The sequence below is a fragment of the Artemia sp. Qi Xiang Cuo genome, chromosome 12 (genome assembly GCF_049724085.1).
Source record: "Artemia sp. Qi Xiang Cuo chromosome 12, ASM4972408v1, whole genome shotgun sequence".
Lineage (NCBI taxonomy): Eukaryota > Metazoa > Arthropoda > Branchiopoda > Anostraca > Artemiidae > Artemia > Artemia sp. Qi Xiang Cuo.
In genome coordinates, this window is record NC_142805.1 from 258,916 (window position 1) to 281,753 (window position 22,838).

General features: G+C 35.7%; 1 pseudogene; it reads right to left on the reverse strand.

Annotated features, from left to right (window-relative positions):
• Positions 1-19,544: 19,544 nt before the first annotated feature.
• Positions 19,545-20,954, reverse strand: LOC148945640 (uncharacterized; annotated as a pseudogene).
• Positions 20,955-22,838: the final 1,884 nt, after the last annotated feature.

The following is a 22,838-nucleotide window of genomic DNA, read 5'->3' on the forward strand; positions in this document are numbered from 1 at the left end:
GGGACGTGTTTTGTACTTAGCTTTTGTGCGTATTTTAATCCTTTATCAAAATAACCCATCAGGAAGGCTGAATGTTAATCTGACAGGTAAATTTTGAATGTTAATCGCTCGTTACAAAGTTTCAAATAACCGGATGTTTTTTTATCTTAGATGAAAAGATATTCACGTGAGAAAAAAGGATTCTTAATAATTTAAAATGTGACAACGCAGTATTATCAAAACATTATTTTCGCGAAAACCGTTTTAGACATTTTAGGCAATTATTTCGGCGAAACAGTTAGAGACATTTTAAAAGATGATTTTAGAATACATTTTTGAAAAGAATTTTAGGCTGAAACTCTACGGTCGTTATAATACACAAGTTGTATTTGAACTGTGTTGTGAAGTCCTCTACCCCAAATCGAAAGGGTTCCAATCCTCCTACCCTGAAGGAAGCTCCCAGTTCCCTAGAGTCCTCCCCAGAGCTCTAAAAAGGACCGGTCCAGCATTTAATTGCACTTTAATTGTTGATATGGAAGGAGAAAAAAAGTTCCTCTCTTACAATAATTTATGTCCAGGTTAACTACGTCCAGAACTTCAAACAAATCCGTTGCCAAATGAAATTGGAAGATTTGCGTTGTCGAGAAACATACACCAAAACCGACAACCAATGTATGGGATTCATGCCCATTAACTAAAGCTAAAAAGCAATTCTTCATAGAACATACCGCATCGGTATGAACGATGGTCGGATTCTATTGAGAATTATAATCAAGAGGGACAAGCACTAGAGTTGGATCCCTATTTTGCATTTTATTCTGAAAATTTTTTTTTTGGAATAAAACCATTAGTTTTATATATCATTCTCTTGTTCTAACTTATCCTCTAAGAATAAGACTTCATTTTCCTGACTAAAACAATATATATTTTTAAGATGTTCAGTTGTCATTATGAAAGAAATATGGCAATATAACTTTTTTTTCTTCTTCTTTTAATCGTTCAGCAGACGTGACAATGACTACGATAACATTACATAGTTTATTAACTTTATAAAAATAATTTTTATTTCGCATAGAAAAGAAAACATTTTTTCTATACATTATGGAAATAGCACTGCCATTGGATGATGAAACATCGGCATTTACAGGACCAATACCGTCACCGCCAATGGAGTTTAGAGATAAACCTACGTTAGTTGTAGATAATTTGGAATGGCAAAGGGGTTTCCTTAACGATGTTTTTTTTGGGGACCCCACTAGCCGGGATAATCGTACACGGCATAATGACGTGTTAGAGTACTTAAACTTTTCAGATAGATCCCTGAACGGGTATTTAGATAGCGTTGGAAAAATTGCTCAACCGGGTCTTTAGATGGCAATTACATTATGAGGAAATAGAATCCAGTTCAACCGATTGTCCCAGAGCATTGTGGAAAATGTGCTAGCAGACCTCACGCCATCTACAACCACTGCAGTTGAAGAGACTGGGGGTATTGGCTATTCTATGTCACCCCCCACCATTTCGCTTAATGATAGAGCAACAACAATGCAAATTGTTGGACCTAATTCTTCCGGGGACATTTTTAACGACAACTTTACTATTAGTAAATTGAACCCTGTAAAAATAGGTGCAGGACATGAAAATAGTGCTATGTCCTCGGAATTACGTGAATTTTATTTGTTATAGTCTGCCTTAAGTCACTTACAAACATATAGGGTAGATTTTAACCCTCCTGAGGAAAACGTGATTAACAGGGGCATTATTTTAACAGACCCGGTAAATTTTCTTCATACCTACATCGACAGAATTCGAGCGAACATTATTAGTCAGAGACAGAAATGGGGGAGTAACGGGGGGGTTAAAGCAATATTGGCCCAACAAGTTTATTGAAAAAAAGGGACATCCGTGGTTATATTTAATTTTCATTTTTCTACTGTAAGCTAGACTTTTTACCCAAGTGTAAACGATTGTGAAGACAACTTTTTCAACAGGGTCAATAAATTAATCTAGGCTTTGGAAAAGTTTAATAACAGGAGGAGTGGGTCCACAATCTTATACATTGAACACATTGATCTGAATCTCAGTAGATTTAAAAAAAACTTTATTTTAAGGGGGAAGGGGCTGCTCGACGAATAAAATGCCACCCAGATTTGTCAGCTACCAAAGGGGTTCAGGGTTTCGATTTTGAAACGTGGTTACAATGCTTTAAATATGAATTTTTAGCAACAGCCCATAAAACATTAAAAAAAAGAATCGTCAATGAAAAATCTCGATGGACTTGCTCGTAATGTTGGAAAAAATTTCCCTAAATTAATTTTTTATTTTTTTGTGGGGATTTATCTGGTGTCATTGAATGAAATACGAATTTTTTAGAACCAAATTTATATTCTTGGGGGGGGGGTGGTTGTTCTCCAGTATGACACAGAATTTGTAGATGAAAAAAAAACAAATACAAAATGGTAATTTTTGGTAATTTTTTCCCCGTTACAGCAATAAGTCGACTCCTATCTCAAGGCAAAAATATTGAGAACTTTTCTATTGCCTCATGTCCCTAACTTCATTTTAAATTGAAAGAACGTTTTCAGACCACTTGGTGCCTTGCAAACTTCATGGAAATCAAAGAACAGACCTGCACGTAGAAGACAAAGACATTTTATAATTGAAAAATTTTCGAAAATTCCCTGCTACAAGTTGATAAAATATCTTTAGATTGTGAAACAAGACTGATTGAGATATCAGACTCATCAAGGCCATATATAGTCAAGGAACAAAAACTATTAACGTGTTTCCCTACGCACGCCCGTCGCGATTCCAATAGTAAAATGGAGTCGGAAGAGTTTTTTTGGCTATGGACGAGGAGAGCAGCATGGAAAAGTTATTGGTATCCTTAATAAAAACAGAAAATAGCGCAATTTCACTATTGCGTCGCATCAACTACCCAATGACATTGTCAGATGAAGAGCAACTGGCGTTAGAAAAGGGGGTAATTTGCTTGGTTTGTAGAGGATGTTCTTGCCCCAAAAGACGCGGTCCAAGATCACGATCACCTTCTTGACCCCAATTCAACAGGAAAAAGTAACTTTTTGGGCTGGGCTCTCAATTCATGTTATTTAAAAATAAAACAGCAATTTTTTCTCCCGTTTTTTATACATAACGCTAACTACGATCTGAATTATGTGCTACCAGCACTGGTGCATCTTGAAAAAAATGGACCAGTAGATGATACATGGGTGACAGACAGCTTTTCCTACAAAATCATTCCTAAATCATAGGAAAAGATGCTTGTTTTGGAATTCAAGTGGAAATTTTTTAAAACAGACGTTGAGTACACGAATAAAATTTGATTTTTACTTTCATAAAGTTTTTCCCCAACTCGTTGACTGAAATAATACATGTACATAAAAATAATAACAGTTACAATACTATTCCCCTTCTCAAGGAAGAATTTTCAAGTTCTGTATATGATTTGTTAACGGTCAAGGGTATATATCCTTATGACTATTATTGTTCCATGTCGAGATTCGCCAAGAAAACTAATCCTTGTATTGAATCGTTTTATGACAGCTACATGATCGTAGTTGCACCCTCAAGGAATACAGTTTTGTTAAAAATTTTTGGTAGAGGGAGGGTGTAAAAATGGTGTTGACTTTTACAAGCTGTATTTGTCGAGTGACGTGTTAACTCTGTTAGATATTATGTGTAAAAAGACGGACAAAATCTATGGGGAATTTAATCTTGATTTGGGCTATTATTTTTTATCTCCTCATCTAGTGATGGATCTCATCCTAAAAATTAGTGGGGAAAAAATTGAGCTAATCACAGACATTCATCAGCATCTGTTCATAGAAAGATCAATGAGGGGTGGATTTGTTTTTCACGGGGATCGTATCTTGGAAACTGATCCAACAGGAGAGAAGACGGGGACAAAATCGGATGCAGTTTTCCTTGATATGAATTCTCTCTACCCCTCGGCCATGTCCCATTATGCGTTACCTTGCGGTGACTATAAATGGCTCAATGACCTTCCCCATTTCCCCAACATTGACAGTGTTGAGGAGAATGGACCGGTTGGATGGTTTTTTTAAATTGATGGAGAGAGACCACTCGAGCTTCACGATTCAGTAAAGGATTTTGTTTTCCCGTTCATCAATAGACCTGTGACTAAGGACTCTTTGAGTCCTCGCATTAGGCGTTCAGTCGAGGAGGACGGATTGCATTGGTCGCCTTCAAAAAAAAAACTTATTGCTGACCTTCTGCCAAAAAAAACATACTTGTACATCATGTGACTTTAAAATGGATGTGCAACAACGGTTTCAACGTCACAAAGGTTCACAGACCACTCCAGTTTAGTCAAAAACCCTATCTGAAAACGTTTGTTGACACTTTTGTCAACAAACGTTCTGAAGCGCAGACAAAAGCCGAAAAAGAAATTTATAAGCTTATTTTGAATTTTTCTTTTGTTAAATTATTTGAGTGTTTATAATAGGAATTGTTGTGATATTGTGTCCGGTCCCGAGCACTGTGCTCGAAATTTTGCCGATCCAAATTACGCTATCATCAAAAACATTTGCTAAAACCTTGTACTTTTAAGGAGGAAAAAAAGACAGATGTCTTGAATAAAAATATTGCTGCCGGCAGTGCGATCTTGGAGATTTCTAAAAAGCTCATGTTGGAATTCTACTACAATGTGGCTAGGGTACAGTGGCCGGAAAAGCGGCAAGTAGAGGTCTGCTACGGGGACACAGATTCTCTACTGTTAAAAGTAAAAACCCAAATCTAATTGATGATTTTGCGCACGGTGAAATTATTAGCTCACGGATGGACTACACCAATTGGAGTGGTCTTTACCCAGAGCTAGTGAAACGTCAGCTTTTATTTTTTAAATCTGAAACGGGAAGCGACATGATTTCCCGTGGTATGTTTGTAGGTCTGAAGGGGTACTTTATGCAGACACATGACGAGGAAATCAAGAAACGTTGCAAAGGAGTACCCCCGCGCTAAGTAGATAAAAATTTCAACATGGACATCTATAGGAGTTGTATTCTTCAAAATACAATTCCACGAGCCAAATTGCTGGCGATTCGTTCTCTTAAATACAGGAACTTTACTGATAATATAGAAAAAATTGCCATGAGTACCCTCTCCGACAAGGTCTATGTTTGTCAAGATGGTGTGACTACCCTCCCCCATGGACACTATTTAACTTCTGACCGGGTCGAATGTGTTAGCCATTGAGAAAGTCTCGGTTTGAATAATGTCCAGTAAATTTTTTCCTAAGACTTTTGGGGGGGGCCTCACGGCCCGGGGGGGGGGTGCTCGCGGCCCGGGGGGCCGGCCACCAGCGGGGGCGCACCGCCACTATCAAAGTTTTCTCTTTTGACTTAGAGCAGATTTTTTTTTGTAAATGTTTCATTAAAAAAAAGGTGATATTTTTTCAAGTGCTTTAATCTAATGTTGTATTTTTTCTCTATAAATAAACAAAAAAAAGTGAATTTATTTAAGTGTTTTTTTCTCTGTTTGCCTATGTTAATGTTGTATTTTTTTTATTATAAATAAATTTAAAAAGAAGTGTATTTTTTCATGTTTAATGTGTTTTTTTTTCAATGTATTGTAACTTTTTTTATGCATATAATAAAAGAAAATATGATTCTTTATTCGTCTTCTTCTTATTATTATTCTTGAAGAACAGAGTGGTAGTTGGGAAATTATTTAGTCATTAGACAATTATGGTCTACAGTTAGTTGTCCAGGTGAACTGGTGAGGGAAACATTTATCAATTTAAAACACCATTCAGATCGTTTCTGTGTTGGCCCTCAATGTCGGGCAAAACAACACTCTTAACTAAAATAATTAAAAATTGCAATAAAATGTTTGTGGAAAAGCCAAAAAAAATCTACTATTGTTATAGTATTTGTCAGGAGTCAAATGGAAAAATAACAGTATTTGCCGCCACCATGTATATGGAGCATGTAAAAGTCATATTAGGTATTGATGTTTTCAACAGTACTGAAGAAAACTCTCGGCTAATTATTGATGATATGGCTGAATCAATTAAACAATGGTCCCAAGAAATGCTGCAGTTGTTCACTTTTTGGTCTTACAGTAAAAAGCTATCATTTATTCTGATGCTGAACAATCTCGTTAATCAGAGCAAATGTATGCAAAAACTTGCTTTGAACTGCACCTACTATATCATCTATAGAATTGCTCGTGATTCTAGCTCGCTAATAACCCTCAATAAACAAATCTATTCAGGTGCCCCTAAATTTCTGCTCTCAGCATACAATCAGGCAACTAATAAACCCTACGGTTACATCCTATTGGATCTTAATCAAAATACATCCGAGGATATGCGTGTAGTCATAGATATTTTCGACAATTAGATTACAGTATATCTCCCTGTGAACACTAAAAAGACATATTAGTCGCTATCATGGCACTGAAGAAACTGCATGAAAATAGACATTTGTTTTCAGTTCCAACCACTTCAAAACCTCAGCTTAGGAAAGCAATACTCAAACATGGTATTGACAATGATTTCATTAATCTAATATCTTAACTTTTTTTAAATTTGACCGAGGTTATTTTTAAACCGCAATAATTATTTAAGAAAGAGGAACATCAAAATCGTTCAATTTTAAGGACTTGGGCATATAAAAAGAACAGAACTAAATTTAAAAAGAAACATCTTCTTCGGGCGGGCGGTAGCTTTTTAACACTTTTACTGACAATAATTGCAGTACTTGTAAATATTTTTCTCTAGATGGCAAAACCCTATAAATTGACTCCAATAGAACTCGCTCTCTCACCCGTGGAGCACTTCGAGAACAATCTGAGTAAATTCCTTAACAAAGACAATATTGAGGATGATAAAAAACTGCTTTTACTTCAAGATGCAATTCACCGAGTGGACAAGCACAAGTCCTATTGATCGAAGCCCACTGCTGGTATTGATCATAAAAAAGAATCATCTCCTCAAGAGTCTGCTGCTGCTGCTGCTGCTGGAACACAATTAAAGAAGGAGGACTTGGATTCAATTGTATTGAAAATTGGAAATCTAATGCCCCACTCATATCGTGAACAAATAACATGACTCTTAGCCTATCTATTTGAAAATGGTTAAGATCATATTTAAGTTGAGAGCAAAGGAAACTGAAATATAATTCAAGGTAAGAGATATAATATACTTTATATGATCAATGACGAATTTGAAATTTGTAAGTGACTATTATAATTTTGCGCTGATCTATACAACTATTTAAATATATTAAGTTTCCCCAAGGGTCTTATTAGCAATAGACATATTTTAAAAAAATTAAATGAACATGCATCATCATCATCATCATCAACATTGACACCATTAAAATATGAAGAAGAAGAAGATTTTAAATCAATTTTGGAAAATACTAGCACACCAATGATAGCTAGACAAAAGCGAAGACGTATCAAGTTAACGTTACCATTACCACCACCACCATCACCAACAGCCAGTTTACAAAAGGGTAGCGGATGTTACACAACGGGTTTAGGTTCAACATGGTTAAAGTTCTTAAAGATTTTTATGAAAATATTGGTGAGGCAGGGAGTTTAAGGTCCCCAACCACTCTTTCTAAAGTCACTGGTGTTCGCACGAAAAGTTTACAAGACTATCTGAAAAATGAATCAGGTTACACTTTACATAGAAATCATAGACTTCGTGCGAATCAATATCGAAAAACTAAAGCCTTTTACCTGTTGCATATAATGCAAGCAGATCTACTGACTCTAGACGAGATTCAATGACGTCACAATACACCGTACAAGTACACTCTACTTACAATGAGTGTTTTTAGTCACTATGCATATGCAATGCTATGGCAATCAAAGCGAGGTGTTGAATTTGCTCGGGCAATTAAAAGTATTCTTGAAAACAATTCATATAAAAAAAATTCAGACGGATCGTGGTAGTGAATTTGTTAATCCCCATGTTGAAGAATTACTAGTGAAATATATTACATTGCTCTATCATATTCATAGTCCAATAAAGGCTGCATTGGCCGATCGATTGACAAGAACTATTCGAATTTTAATTTCAAGGTATTTCATATTGAAAAATACATTAGATTTTAGTCATGATCTAGATAAAATCATGCAGATTTATAATCAACGACCTCATCGATCATTGTCCAACTCTTCATCGTTGTACGTTAATAATTCCAATCATAATACAGTTGGCATTCTTCTAAGAGAGTATTCCAATGACTTTATTGTCAAGATGAAATTCCATTTGAGTGATACTTTTCGAATTAATAGAACAACTAATGTTTTTGAAAAGGGGAATTACTTGTGGTCCACTGAACTTTTTAAAGTGTCAAAAATCCTAGACACTAAACCTATAGCTTATCGTCTACGAGACACCAAAAATGAATAGATTCTCGGCGGCTTTTACGACTATGAACTACAAAAAGTTAAAAATACAAGTGAAATCTATCAAATTGAAAAGATATTAAAGACACATACTTTCAGGGGTAAGAAACAGTTACTTGTTTGCTGGCTAGTATACAACTCTGATTTCGACTCTTGCATTGGTTTTAAAGATATTGGCAGTGCCCAATGATTTTTATGTAGATTTCATACCCAACGTTTCCGATCCTCTCTACGACGACTTTAATATGACAAGTGATTTTTGGACAAAACTCTCCCCCGTCATCAAATTTGACGGTGCGTATGAAGTGGCTCTTGTCAACTGTATTCTCAAAAATACCTATGACATCCTGAGAAAGGATCGCGAGTATGATATAAAAGTTATACCATTCGATTGGACTATGAATGGGTTGAGCTAAGTAGACTATGAATGGGTTGAAGCACTTAATTCTAGTGACTATCCACATGCCAAATTGAAATATATTGAATACAATAATATGACAGATTTGTGTCGTACAATCAATAGAAAAATCTCATATCGTAGGAATGGTATATTCCATTTTAATTATTCATTGGAACACGATAGGATTTACATTACCTCACCCGTTGACACTGAAATTATTATTCTCAATGATAATCTGAGACACATTCTTGGCTTTAAACAGAATATGATCAATGGGGAAAATGCTGGTATCGTTTACGGGATGGATCAAGTTATTTTTGCTGATTATTCACCTGGTTTCGCCTCGGACTGATGCATATTTTTCTATGCATCTTTTGTGGAAACGTCAAAAGTCGGTAATTCAAATGTCCCCCTCCTTCTTGTTTTCTAACGAAAAACAACTCATGAACTTGTTCATCAGAAAAACATAAAGCATCTTTAACATGTTCCTGTAAATACGTCGTATTTGGAACTCTGTCAGTTAACACTAAGAAGTGAATTGGGTGAGCCACTAGCAATAACAAAAGGCTTATCAGTGATCACATGTCATTTTCGAACCATTGTCAACGACAGCACAATCACCTAAACTGAACAATAGAAGAATTCTATTTGTTTGTCCTAATATCGATTGCTATCTTGGTGCTCTGAGTCAAATGCAAATAGGCTATGAATTGGAATGCTACGTGGGTAGTATTACAACGTTGGGCTACGGTCTTGATATCAAGCCTGCTTTGCTATATTGTTCTGCACTACCCCAGGACACAAAATATCTTGTGTCTTTCACATCAAATTTTGCTACCCCCACACTACTGGACTGGGAGTTGGGCCAGAATTTCAAGAAGAGTTTTTAGCAAAAATTAAATCTTTATCAAGAGCCATTGGAGAGCAACTCAAATCTCATAAAAATTGAGAGGGACTGAAAACTATGCGTTTGTATCATTCATTCTGCAGTCTCCACCCAGGCAGGAAGCAAAGGACATCAACAAGGACTTTGGAGAATAAAACAACGAACGTCAATAAGCAGAAGAAGAAAAAGAAAAGATTGTTAGATCAAAGAAGGATTTCTTCTCTTAAGATGACTCATCTCCCCTACAGGGAATCATATCCATCAATCAGTTCCTCATTGAATCTAATCAATGCTGAAAATGTTGATGTCACTGTCAAGTATTGCTACTATGAAAAGTTTCACCCTCGACCACCCCTCTCGGAGAATACTCACTTTCAAATATTTTCAAATAAAGAATAGTTTATTGAAACGTTATAATCGTTTATTGGTCTATTTATTGCACTCAATTAATGGACAGGCTAGTCACCTACGAATGATAGCAATGGATACATCTACGAGAACAGCATTCTACATAACCGATTCGAGCCAATTCAAGAATTCCCTAATGTATCATTAGTGGTCACCAGCGATAATCTATCCAACTATGAAAGTTACATAAAGTTTATGATGGTGACGGCAAAGGCGTACAAGGGGATGAGAGGACAATCACTAGGCTATGAATATCGAACAGGTGTTGATACTGACGGTGAGTTGACTACTGCAGTGACCCAGGAGTATCATCTAGTTGGAAAATTAAATCATGAGATATTCAATATATCCCAATGGCTACCCACCAATGTCAAGATTGACATAAAGTTACAGCTGGCACAATCGAAGGTAATTTTTAGAAAAACAATACCTGCAGCACCCGAGGGAAATGTTATAGTCACATCGGGAATTCCCCATATCCAAAAACAACAAGTTATGAGCTCATTTGCATTGATAGTGGAAAAGCTAAGAACCTATGTCAACATCATTAAACTTCTTGTTCCCCATACGATCACCAATCAACGTCACATTGCCGCCGGCTCTCGTAGCTATAGCGATTACTTATTTATCAATGAAGAAATCCCATCAAAATTAGCTTTGGCCTTTGTGAAGAGTGGCAGTGCTGTTAGATCCGCGACTGAAACCCCCCGTGATTTTAATTTTTTCCGTCTATCTAGCCTTGTGTGCAAAGAGAATGGTATTCCACTGCACACTCTATCATTTGACAAACAATCCTGTAGAACTCTGTACAAGTTGTCCATGCAATCCCTAGATCATGACTCTGAACCATTTGAAAATGGAATAACCGATTCAATGTTTTCAAAAAATCATGTGGTTATTGTTTTGGACTTGCCGGGCACCCAGGAAATGATCATAGTACGAACTGGAAATGTACGTTTTGGGTGTAAATTTACCAATGCTTTGACTGAGAGTATCACGCTAAAATAATTCATTCACTTTGAAACCTTTTGAGGAATCAAATCCAACGCCTGTGTTCTACTAGAATTTGCGTTATGAAAAGAAACTACATAATCGATGTATTTATTATGAATCCATTCATGTCTCAATACAAGTCCTAGCGTCGATACTTATACTTCGATGAGAAAATTACAAGAGCTAACAATATCCTGATTCGTTGTCCTACTACTCTATCGACTTTCCCGACCGGTCAGAGTCTAAGAATCTTTCCAACAGCAAAGACTATTGTAATTGTTTATTCTCTTGGCCTATCGTATAAATTCTACGTTCCTGACATCAACAACTTCATTGAAAGCAGTGGGAAAACTATTATTCAAAATCAACGAAGAGTACAGGATTTAACGACTAAGACGTGTGGCTTTCATGCACTACTCTTTTACATGTTCAGATGTCGTGGCTACACCTACAAACAATTTCTCAACATCTACGTTGACCTACCTCAATTGAACGACTTTCTAGTGGAGAATATACTTACAAGTGTATTTAATATTGATTTTAGTGCCCTAAGAATAAAATGCTCTAAAGATGTATGTGAAATTGTTTATTAATAAAAAAAATTTTATATTCATGATAAAACAACTTTTCTACTCTTTAGATTTCATCCACTAATAGGTATTTGCTGACAACAACTAGTGCAGGTAGATTATCTGAATTCACAGTGTACTGATCCTGATATACTGCAATGTCAGGGCCACATTTTCTACAGTAGAGCGTGACTTCCCTTTTGTCATATCTTTTTGTATAGTTAATGATACTATTGTTATTCATACTATGGAATTCACATGTTTCAATTTTCGTATTTGAAGCAATTTCAAAAAGTGTGTTCTCAAGCGTCGAATCACAGTTCGTCAGAATCAAATAAAAATCAGTGGGCTTGTAATCATTACTCCCTTTATACTCACAACAATTACATAGATGCAAAATTATTTTGTTTTTCCATCATTTAAATCGCTGACTCGGTATCTCCTCCCAGAATAATCTAAAACCATGACGATACCAATCTCGTAGCAATAAACTAAAATCACGGTTAGGATTCTTTCCAATCATATCGGGATATGTACTATTGAACGAATCGCATAGTTCATAGTCGCTAGTAGGGCTTTAGTGGCCACTCGGGTTAGGTACGCATATTTCTGCCAGTCATGGATCGCCACCAGTATATTTCTTAGTATATCCTCTATGCAATTTATACGGGTTTCATAGCCCACATTTCCCATCTTGCCCCTAAGTCATTGTACAACTCTCACATGATGACATGCTGACCTGTGTGGACATAAACTGTTAGCGTTAATAGAATACTTTTTCATGTGTTGACACTCTCACTGCCACAATGAAACTGAGCTGGCAACAACAAAAATTGTCTGAGATAGAGAGAGAGAGGAGTAAATCATCCTTGAGCGCCATCTTTTTCATGAAAAAAGTCCTAAATTCCTAAACTAATGTTTAAAAAGCATATTCACAATATCATTTTGCCGTGTCGTGATCAATATATCAATAAATTGTGTAACTGCATTTGAATCAAGACGTAGAAGCTTCACACAGTAGTCTAATGATGGAGAATCACTTTTCATTATATCGAAAAGCATACCCCGAGAAAATATCTTCCTTTGAATAGATAGCTCTAGAAAATTGTCATCTAGAATCAAACGTTTTTCCATAAGAACTAGATTCCTAAAGACTCGCTCTTACTCAAATATCTCCATTTTTTAGAGTCCTAACTCTCTCACATCCTACTACAGACAAACCAGAATTTTTTCTACTCTAAAAAATATACGCTAGTATGCTGTGGAAAGAAAAAACCATTGATTTATAAACATTTTTATTGAACATAATTACAATAATATTCACAGATGCATTTTGTTCTCATTAATATATCTCGATAGGAGATCTAATGCTGATCGAAGTTTATTTATATGGGGAATATTTACTTTTCCAGCAAAACATAGTTGCTCCTCCTGCTTAAATTTGCTTAATGATATCATGTATCTAGCATACATAGTGTCTCATTCAAGGCTTCGTCTACAACCAGTGGTTATTTCCGCTGCCCCATTGGTTTATCGCTTATCACTGCCACTATTGTCGGCTAAATCACGTACCGCAAATAATATTTATTTACTACACATTTTTTCTCTACTTGTACCCCCGAAAAAAAACTATACTCTTAGTACCTCAGTCCCATTTGAATGTTAGCTGTAAATGAAACTATTCCTCCTATCCAAAACCCCACCATATATCAATTTATACTCGCTCTCTTTGAAAAGTTGTAATGCCCTGTAGAAGTATTACCTATATGCATGGGGATAGTCACTCTCTTTGAAAAGGTGTAGAGCTTCTATAGAATAACGTAGAAATTGCTATACCTCCGAGCAAATCCAGACGACGCATACTACTCCCAAGGCCCAAGGGTAGGCGTTGTAAGTTGTGCCCTGTGGGAGTATATAGTTATTATGGAGGGGATGCACGTAAGACTTCAGAGAGGGCTGATTTGATTGGAAATTGAAAGTTCTAGTTCAGTTTTAGAGAGTCAAAAGAGATTGAAGGGCAACTGCCCTCCCCCCCTAAAACTCCTTTCTTCCAATTGTATTCGAGACAAATTTTGAGAAAGCCATTTTGTTAAAATAATTTAAAATTCAGATAAGAAAACTCGGGTGTCAAAACAAACCCCCAGGGCCCGGGGCAAGCGTTGTAAGTTATGCCCTGGGGACATATATGGTTCTTATGAAAGAGATGCTCTTGTGAACTTCAGAGAGGGCTCATTTTTTTGGAAATTGAAAGTTCGAGTTCAATTTTTAAGAGTCAAATGAGATCCGAGTGCAAATCTCCCCCCCCCCGCCTTTTTTTCCTAGCCCATCCGAATAAAATTTTGAGACAGCCATTTAGTTAAAAATTGTTCAAATTTGAGATAAGAAAACTCCTGTGCCGACGCAACCCCCAGGGCCCGGGGTCAGGCGTCGTAAGTAATGCTCTGGGGGCACATATGGTTCTTATGGAAGGGATGTTCGTATAAACTTCGGAAAGGGCTCATTTGATCAGATTCTGAAAGTCCTAATTCACTTTTTAAGAGTCAAAAGAGATCGGAAGGCCACAAGCCCCCCTTTCCACGCTCTATTGTCCTCAAGCTCATCCCATAAGAACTTTGAGAGAGCGGTTTTTTTCAAAATGGTTAAAAGATCATATAACAAAAACTCTGGGGTCGACACAATTCTTCAGGGCCCAAGCCAGGCGTTGTAAGTTACGCCCGGGTGGCATATATAGCTGTTATGGAAGGGATGTTATGGTCAAGAGGGCTAATTTGATTGGAAATTGAAATTTCTAGTTCAGGTTTTAAGAGTCAAAAGGTTTTAAGAGTCAAAAGAAATCAGAGGGCAAATATACCCCACAAGCCTCTTTTCCCCCAAATGCATCCGATACAAATTTTGATATAGACATGTTTTTTTAAATATTTCAAAGGTCACATAACAAATACTCTGGTGTCGACACAACCCCCCAGGATCCGGGGGGCAGGTGTTGTAACTTGTGTCCTGGGGCCGTATATGGTTTTTATTAAAGGGATGCTCGCATAAACTTCAGAGAGGGCTCATTTGATCGGAAATTGAAAGTTCTAGTTCACTTTCTCAGAGTCAAAAGAGATCAGAGAGCAACTAGCCCTTCTTCCTCCACGCCTTTTTCTTCCCCAAACCCATCCGATAAAAATTTTGAGGCGGCCATTTTGTTCAAAATAGTTCAAACATCAGATATTAAAGCTTCGGGGTCGAAAAAAAACCCCAAGCCGGGGGACAGGCGTTGTAAGTTACGCATTGGGGGCTAATTTGTAATAATATAATACTATAACTAATATTACTGTAACAGTTTTATACCAATCATATATACGCTATGCAGTATATATTAATAATATTGATGATGATTTTTGTTCTCGAAAATGTTGATCCAAAGATGGATTCGATTTTGGACATCAGATATGAAGCCGATCTGACCAATTATAACAAACAAATTTTAAGCAAAGAAAGGGGTTTAAAGAATATTTCAAAGAAAATACTAAGCGAAGACAACTTTAAAAAGTACAATCTTTCAGGATAGCAAACATGTTACTGAAAGAAAAATATTTCAAGTTTGTGATTGTTTTGTTTTCTGTGATGTTGTTTTTTGGAAATTGAATTTGTTTTTAGTTATGACATCATGATGTTTGCCTTAAAACACTGTTTTGTCTTGCCTTATTCAGCTTCAAAAAAATTGTTATTTTGAAAGAAAAACTTATAATTAGTATATCACGCTTCTTGGTTGGACATAGCATAGATAAAAATGTATATTCAGCTCTCACAACAGCCATAAAGAAGACCCTAAATAAACCCTGCAACAAGTTGAGTATAAAAAATTAGCATTTACGGAACTCTTTCCTGGAGACTCCCTGGAAAAGAATGTCAATAACACTTTGAATCTTGCTATGCATTTCAGCAAGTTTCTTATGCATTGAATCTTGCTGGAACTTACATATGCTATACAAAACACCAAACGTTAAGAGTGAAATCACATATTAATTAATAACACATGTTAAGCGTCGCATTTCTATTGAAATATAATTGTTGGTCATGCATTAGACTTGAATTAGCCCATTATCCCCCCCCCCTTCCCCCCATAGTTCTGTTCGAAGGTATACATAATTTATAGGCATGAGCATCTAGTGTTAGGAATCCTGTCAAATTCAATTCTTTGTATAAATTCTTTGATGACGAGATAAATCGTAAATTAAGGATAAACATTTCTTACATATATCATATTCGAAAGGTTTTTCTCTTGTATGTATTCTTATTATATGACGAATAAGATCGTAACTTTAAGTAGAACACTTGTTATACATATGAAAATCGTAAGATTTTCCATGGTTCGATGATTACATAAGCCACTTGCCACTTATAGTGAAACATTTCTTAAAAATATCACATGCAAAAGTGTTTTCTCCCGTATGATTTCTTTGATGAATAGATAAATCGGAACTTGAAGTAAAACATTTCTTAAAAATATCACATTCAAAAGCTTTTTCCCTTTGTATGAATTCTCTGATGACGAGATCAACTGAAACTTGTAGTAAAACACTTCTTACCTTTATCACATTCGAAAGGTCTTTTTCCAGTTTGAGTTCTTCGACGAATAGATAAACTCGAACTTTTAATAGATATTTCTCACATATATCACAATGGAAAGGTTTTCGCTTAGTGTGAGTTCGTTGATGATAAGATTTCTCTAGTATGAGTTCTTTGATGAATAAACAGATTTGCTTTTCGGCGGAATGTTTTCTCGCATATATTACATTCAAAAAATTTATTATCTCCAGTATAAGTTCTTTGATGACGAGAAAAATTAACACTTGTAGCAATTCGTTTATTTTATGTATCACATTCGAAAGGTCTTTTTCCAGTAAGAGAAGCCTCCCTTTTTCCCACATAATTTTCTGAAAATTCATCAATTTGACTTGGCATCTCATTTTGACAGTTCAAATTCATTTCTTTTTTTAGATATATTCTTGCAAGACCTGGCATACTAGATAATCCACATTCTTGTTTGTTCATATTATTATCAGAGGATGCTGCAAGAAAGAGAACTGAAATAATAAAAAAATCGCTAAAATTCCTAATACTTGTATTTTTTTTCTTTTACTTCTTATTCAATTTAGCACACAAATCAACGTTTTTAGCCTTACACAGTTATCATAAAATCACCTCTAATAAACATCACCTTTTTATTTATTTTATAAAAGTCAATTTGAGGCACTATTCTTATAAAAGTTTGAATTTTTTATTTCTCTCTTTATTCAATAATTCGGAACTCGGTTGTTTATCGATTTACTTAATAGTGGGTTTGTCAAAAAAAAAAACTAAAGTTGTACTGTAATATCCATGAACTATGTTAGCCCCCTACTTTTGTATATTAATGTAGTGTCTTAAAAATTAAGTTTTGATGGTCAACCAATTATTTTTCGAAACAAATAACCGAAAAAAAGAAAGACAGCTTGAAAAAAAGGAACATCCTGCCAAAATACGTCATGAAGAACCACAGACTACGCAGATGAATGGGACCTGAAAACCAGCTGGGTGCAGTTAAAATAATTGCAGAGCTGATGCAAGATTCAACAGAGGACATTTGTAATTTTCAAGTAAGGAAAGGAGCACGACTTAAGAGCACAATTAATCGTATTGAGTCAGCAAAAAAACATAATTAAATACCATTAGTCACAATCAATGTTGCAAATACAGCCTTGGAATTAATGTAGGAAATATATCGAAGGTGGACATCGTAGGTAACATGTGGTAGGTAGGAAAAGTGTGACTTCCTCCCTCTGGTTACCATCACAAATAAAGGAAATAGTTTTTTTTTTTTTTTAATAAAGACGTTTCCAGTGGTCAAAAGGCAAGTAAAATAAACTATACTTGTTGGTAAAAGAAAAAATAAACACGAATCAAGTCTCAAAGAACTGCATCGACCTATAACATAACAACTATAAAATATGCACTGTGCAATAAGCAGCAATTGTGATAATACTGAATACATAAATTTTAATCTCTGTCTTACGAATCCACAAGCTACAGTTTGCCAATAGGGCTTTTAGAAGAATCATTAAAAATTATTAAATAAGGTTAAGTCAGTGATGAAATCTTACTGAGCGCAGTCCACTTTCAATCCAGTAAAATAAAATTTATGGAAAAAATCCCTTTTATTTGATTTGATTTTGCTTGATTTTTACTTGAACACTCTATTAGAAAAGGCTTACAAAAGGTATCCTTCCTTAGTCAACTTCTGTTTAATCTACATACCTCTGGGTTCCAATTACAACATGTATTATTCAGGCTTTAAGGTGGCTAATTTTTTTTTTTTAGATTCTTTAAAAAGCTTATTATTCTAAATAATTGACCTTTGTGTTTCAGGAGTCTTTCTTAAATAATTTGAACGAAAAGTCAAACTTGATCCTAAAAAGCAAGGTAATGCAGAGGGAGCACCCCCCCCCCCCCCGTATAATACATTATAATTTGTTTTTATAGATGATATAGATCTATATTTGAAAATATAGATCACATAAACGTATATTTTAAAATAAAAGTGCTGAAAATCCCCGGCCCCAGTACATTCAAGGTGTCTTGGGCTCATATTTACGCTTCTGCTTTGAGTAACATAATATTGTTGTAATTTTGTTCAAATAACTTTGTATCTACTTTTAATACTACTAAAGACTCGTTGCATGACCAATCCGGCTGTCTCTAGGGTGAGGATCAAGACGATTACTAAACTCCCATCCCAATTTTGAAATAAAATTAAAAATTAGTACAATAATAGTTATGCTAATGAACAATGCTAGAAAGATCCCCAAAACAATCTTGTTTTCCTGTTATACAGGGCCCGGTCCAACTCCCCCCCTCCCAAAAAAAGGGCAAAGCAAATACTTTTTTTAAATATCTCCCTTATTTTTTCATTTATGACGCATATTTCGCACCACATGTAAGAATATATTTGTGATTTGGAATTCCAGTAGAATATATACATTAGAATATTCATTAGAATCCCATTAAAATATATAGAGAGCTTGTTTAAAAGAACTGAAGTCTCTGCACTAATCTATGCAGCAGTTTATGTACCAGTTTGAATGTTACAGACCCTCTGCAAAAAGGAGTTTATAGAATACATTGAGAAGCATTTGAAAGGGGTTAAGCACTCTGAAAAGCGTGGGACCATGGGGTTTTCTGGAGGACAAATGATCAATTTCTTGATGTTTTTGGGGCCTATCTCGATATTTCATTTGTGATACCAGAGGTGACTTGAATAATCAATGCTAAATTCAAGGAATTCGACGATATCGGAGCTATCGAAGCTGTTCCTTGGAATAGCTTTGAATATAATCCATTTTTGCCTTCTTTTGATACATTACAAATTTGGATATTTTCTTACACTGGATTTAAAAAGATCCGATAATTTTAACACGTATATAGAAAAAACATGTTTTTTTTTACTAATGTAAGAGTTCCGAAACGGGCATGCCGGTAAAATTGAACACCAATTTGTTCTTTATCAGTAATAGAGAAAAGATCCAGTTCTAGCTAAAAAAAACTTTTAGCAGGGTATACGAAATACCAACAAGTCCTTTCAACCCTTTGACTTTCCAAAAAGTATCATGAGATATTTAGAAATCCATTATCCTCATCTGTAACCAAGTCTTCTTATCAGTTAAAAAAAAAACAATCATCCCAATTGAGCTTCTTAGTTCTATTGATGGGCTATGGGAAGTAGGGGTACTTGAGTCACCTTTCTCCAGCAGTTAAGACCTATAGGCTGGCCGGTGCCAATACAGCTCTTCACGCTCACTCCCACTCTGTTCTGCACTCTCAAGAACAAATGATGAATAACCTCCTTCTTTTTAATGACTTCATTATACATTAATAAACACTAATCAATTAGATTCTTCTTTAAAATATTAAAAGATGCCTTAAAAATCTTTCCATCCACGTGCCAAGGCACGTTAGAATTTAGGATTGCAGTGTAGGTATTTGGAATAATAGCCATAAAGCAGAGGCGCTTAAGAGAAATAGTCTCCACACTCAGTGGCTGACAATCAAATAAGACATGCTGGATAGTTTCATCAGTTAAGAAGCAGACCCGACATACGGGGGGAGTGATGTAGTTTCCCATTAAATTAAATACTATTGAGAAGAGGGACCCTGATTTCAGACGGTAATATAGCACTGTGTGTAATCTAGTACGAAAAGGAGATAAAGTCAATTTACTTTGATTAACATTAGACCTTTGCCAAAAAATATCACGTGAATTTAGGTCAGAGAGAGGACTTGGGTTTAACAAAGAAGCCTTGGCTGCCAGTGAATCAGCAGTATCCTTATATTTGATTCCTCACGGCTTAGAACATGTTGGAAATAACTCTTGTTGCCTTTAGCCTGGAGGCTCAGAAGCTGTCTTCTAATGTTTAATAGGTCCTTATCATTTGCAATTCTATTAATTTTTTTGAGCAACAGTATTGCCGATTTGGAGTCAGAAAGGCAAAGAATATTCTCCTCTACAATGCTATAATTTATGAGAACATCTAGGGCCGAGTGAATGGCCCATAATTCAGCTGACAAATGGAAGATCCCAAAGGAAAGGGTGAAGAAAGTTAAGGCTCAGTGATGGAATACATACTCCTGCTCCAGCTCTCACACCATGAATAGATCCATCTGAATAGATTTTCCTGTGATTAGGGTAAAACTTCGTAATCTGTTCAGCCAGAATAGTCTGAATCTCATAATTGGGAATTCGGTTTTAATTTATTGGAATAAGTTCTGCTTGACAAATATGTGGACTCATTTCCCACGGCGGAGTGTCAGTAAAGGGGTACACATAGGGGGAATACTGACTCCAATCTGGGACCTCCAATTGAAACTGATTCCAAGATGAATGGCCATTGGTGCAATTTGCCTTCAAGGCAAATGTATCTTTATACACAATATGCTTGCTTCCCTAACCTTTGAATTCGCGAGAAGTATTTCTTCCTTTGAATGGATGCTCTTTCACTTAGGGAAATCAAACCAGAGAGTTGTTTTAATTTAGACAGAGGAGTATGCCGGTGCAAACCTAGAGCAATTCAAATAGCTGAATTTTGTAAAGATTCCAGGGTTTTAAATGTAGATGATGAACGAAATGAGAAGAATTGGATACCATATTCTAGATTATATCTGATATATAATTTATAAAAATCCAAAATAACTTTAGGGTGGCGTCCCCATTTACTTCCAGCAAGTCTCTTTAGAACACAAAGTCTCTGAATGATCATGGATTTTAAGAATTAATATGGGGATGCCATAACATTTTAGAATCTATCCATAGGACAAGTGACTTCACAGAGTTACAATATGGAATTTCGCTAGAGAAAATTTGAAGAGGATTGGGACGATCCCTTGAGAAATTAGCAAATATAACGGCTTTGGTTTTACTAATTGAAATTGGAAAACCAAAAGCTGAAGAGAATTCCTGAGCTAATCTCAGATCCTGTTGAATAAGACTTTGAAGAATTACAATTTCCCTTCCAGACTTCCAAATAATCAAATCATCTGCGTAAAGGCCAAACAATGAGTGAGATAATTGGAATTCTGAAACGTACAAATTGAAGAAAAGTGGACTCAAAATCGCTCCTTGAGGAATACCACTAGCAATGGGGTTTATCTCTCCCCTATACTCATTAACTTGAACATAAAAAATTCTATCACATAAAAAGGACTTCATGAAACTTATGAAAGAGTATGGAAAATCTAAGTTAATTGAAAGATCAAACAATTTATCATGGACTACATTTTAAAGGCATCTAACCAGTCAAATAGGACTGCCATTGTGGCCTGTCTGGTTTTAAGAGAGCTACAAACATTAATTTCAAGGCGAGTGATGTTATCCACAGAGCTATGTCCTTTTCTGAAGCCTGTTTGTTCACTTGGAAAAAGATTATCAATTTCAGCAAACCACTCAATTCTTGATAGAATAAGCCTTTCAAGGACTTAACTGAAAGCTGGTAACACAGATATTTGTCAGTAAGACTTGGGGTTACTAGATGTAAAAGAAGGTTTTAAAGCAGGAAAGACCCAGGCAATCTTCCAAGCATCTGGGAACTTATGGCTAGACCAAAGAAGGATTATACAGATTTAATAGGGCAGTATGGAAAACCTCTGGGGCCTCAAAAATCCATTTAATATAAATACCATCTTGACCTGGGGAAGACTTTATATTGAGAAAATTTAGTGCTGCATTAGATTCATCAAGGGAAAATGGTTCCATCAAGGACCTTTTATGTAAAGAAGTACGAGGAAGGGAACAAAATGGAGGTCGAGGGTAATGAGAATCAGAACCATCATTTTTATAAATATCAGACAAATGTTTCCTTTCATTTTATCTGAGGAAACTGGAGATCCATCCTGCATGACATCATATTTACGGTCATTATTAGACTGCTTACCACTATTGAGTTGGCTAAGGAAGCTGTGAATCTTTGAAAAAGGGGTTTTGAAGCTAATACCTGCACTAAGACTGGACCATGTAGACTGTTTATCTTTCTTACATACCAATTTTACTTTAGCACATGCTTGCTTGTAAGAAATTGCTGTAGATGGAGAAGGATTCTTTTGAAACAATTTATGAGCCTTCCTCTTTACCTGTACTGCAATCATGCACTCCTCATTCCACCAATTCTTCTAGTATATCCATCTTGGAACCCTTACAAGAAATTGGCTTAGTCATGGGTATGGAAGATTTAGCTGACTGTAACAGAATGGAGTTTATATTGGACTCAATAGCATTAATATTAGAACTAGTTGATAAAACGCAAAAATCAGCTTTCTTCAAAATTTCCCCAAACTGGGGCAATTGCCTTTGGAGTTGTTAAAAGTTGATGTGTGGGGTTTGGGTGAATAGCATACATTTTGAATTAATGTTAGAATTGCAGAATGATCAGATTTTCAGAGAGGAAACCATTACCATCTGAGCCTGATCCAACAATAAAGATGGACGAAGTAGCAAGTCAATAGTAGAGAAAGAATTAGACGAAATATTATACCGGGTTTGGAAATTAAATGGAGTGAACATCAAGGTATCTGGAATATTGGAAAAAATATTCTCAATACCTCTTCCTTTGTTACTATAGGCTATTTGTTCCCAAAGTTGGCTATGCGCATTAGAATCAGCAAAAATAAAAGAATTATTTCTAAA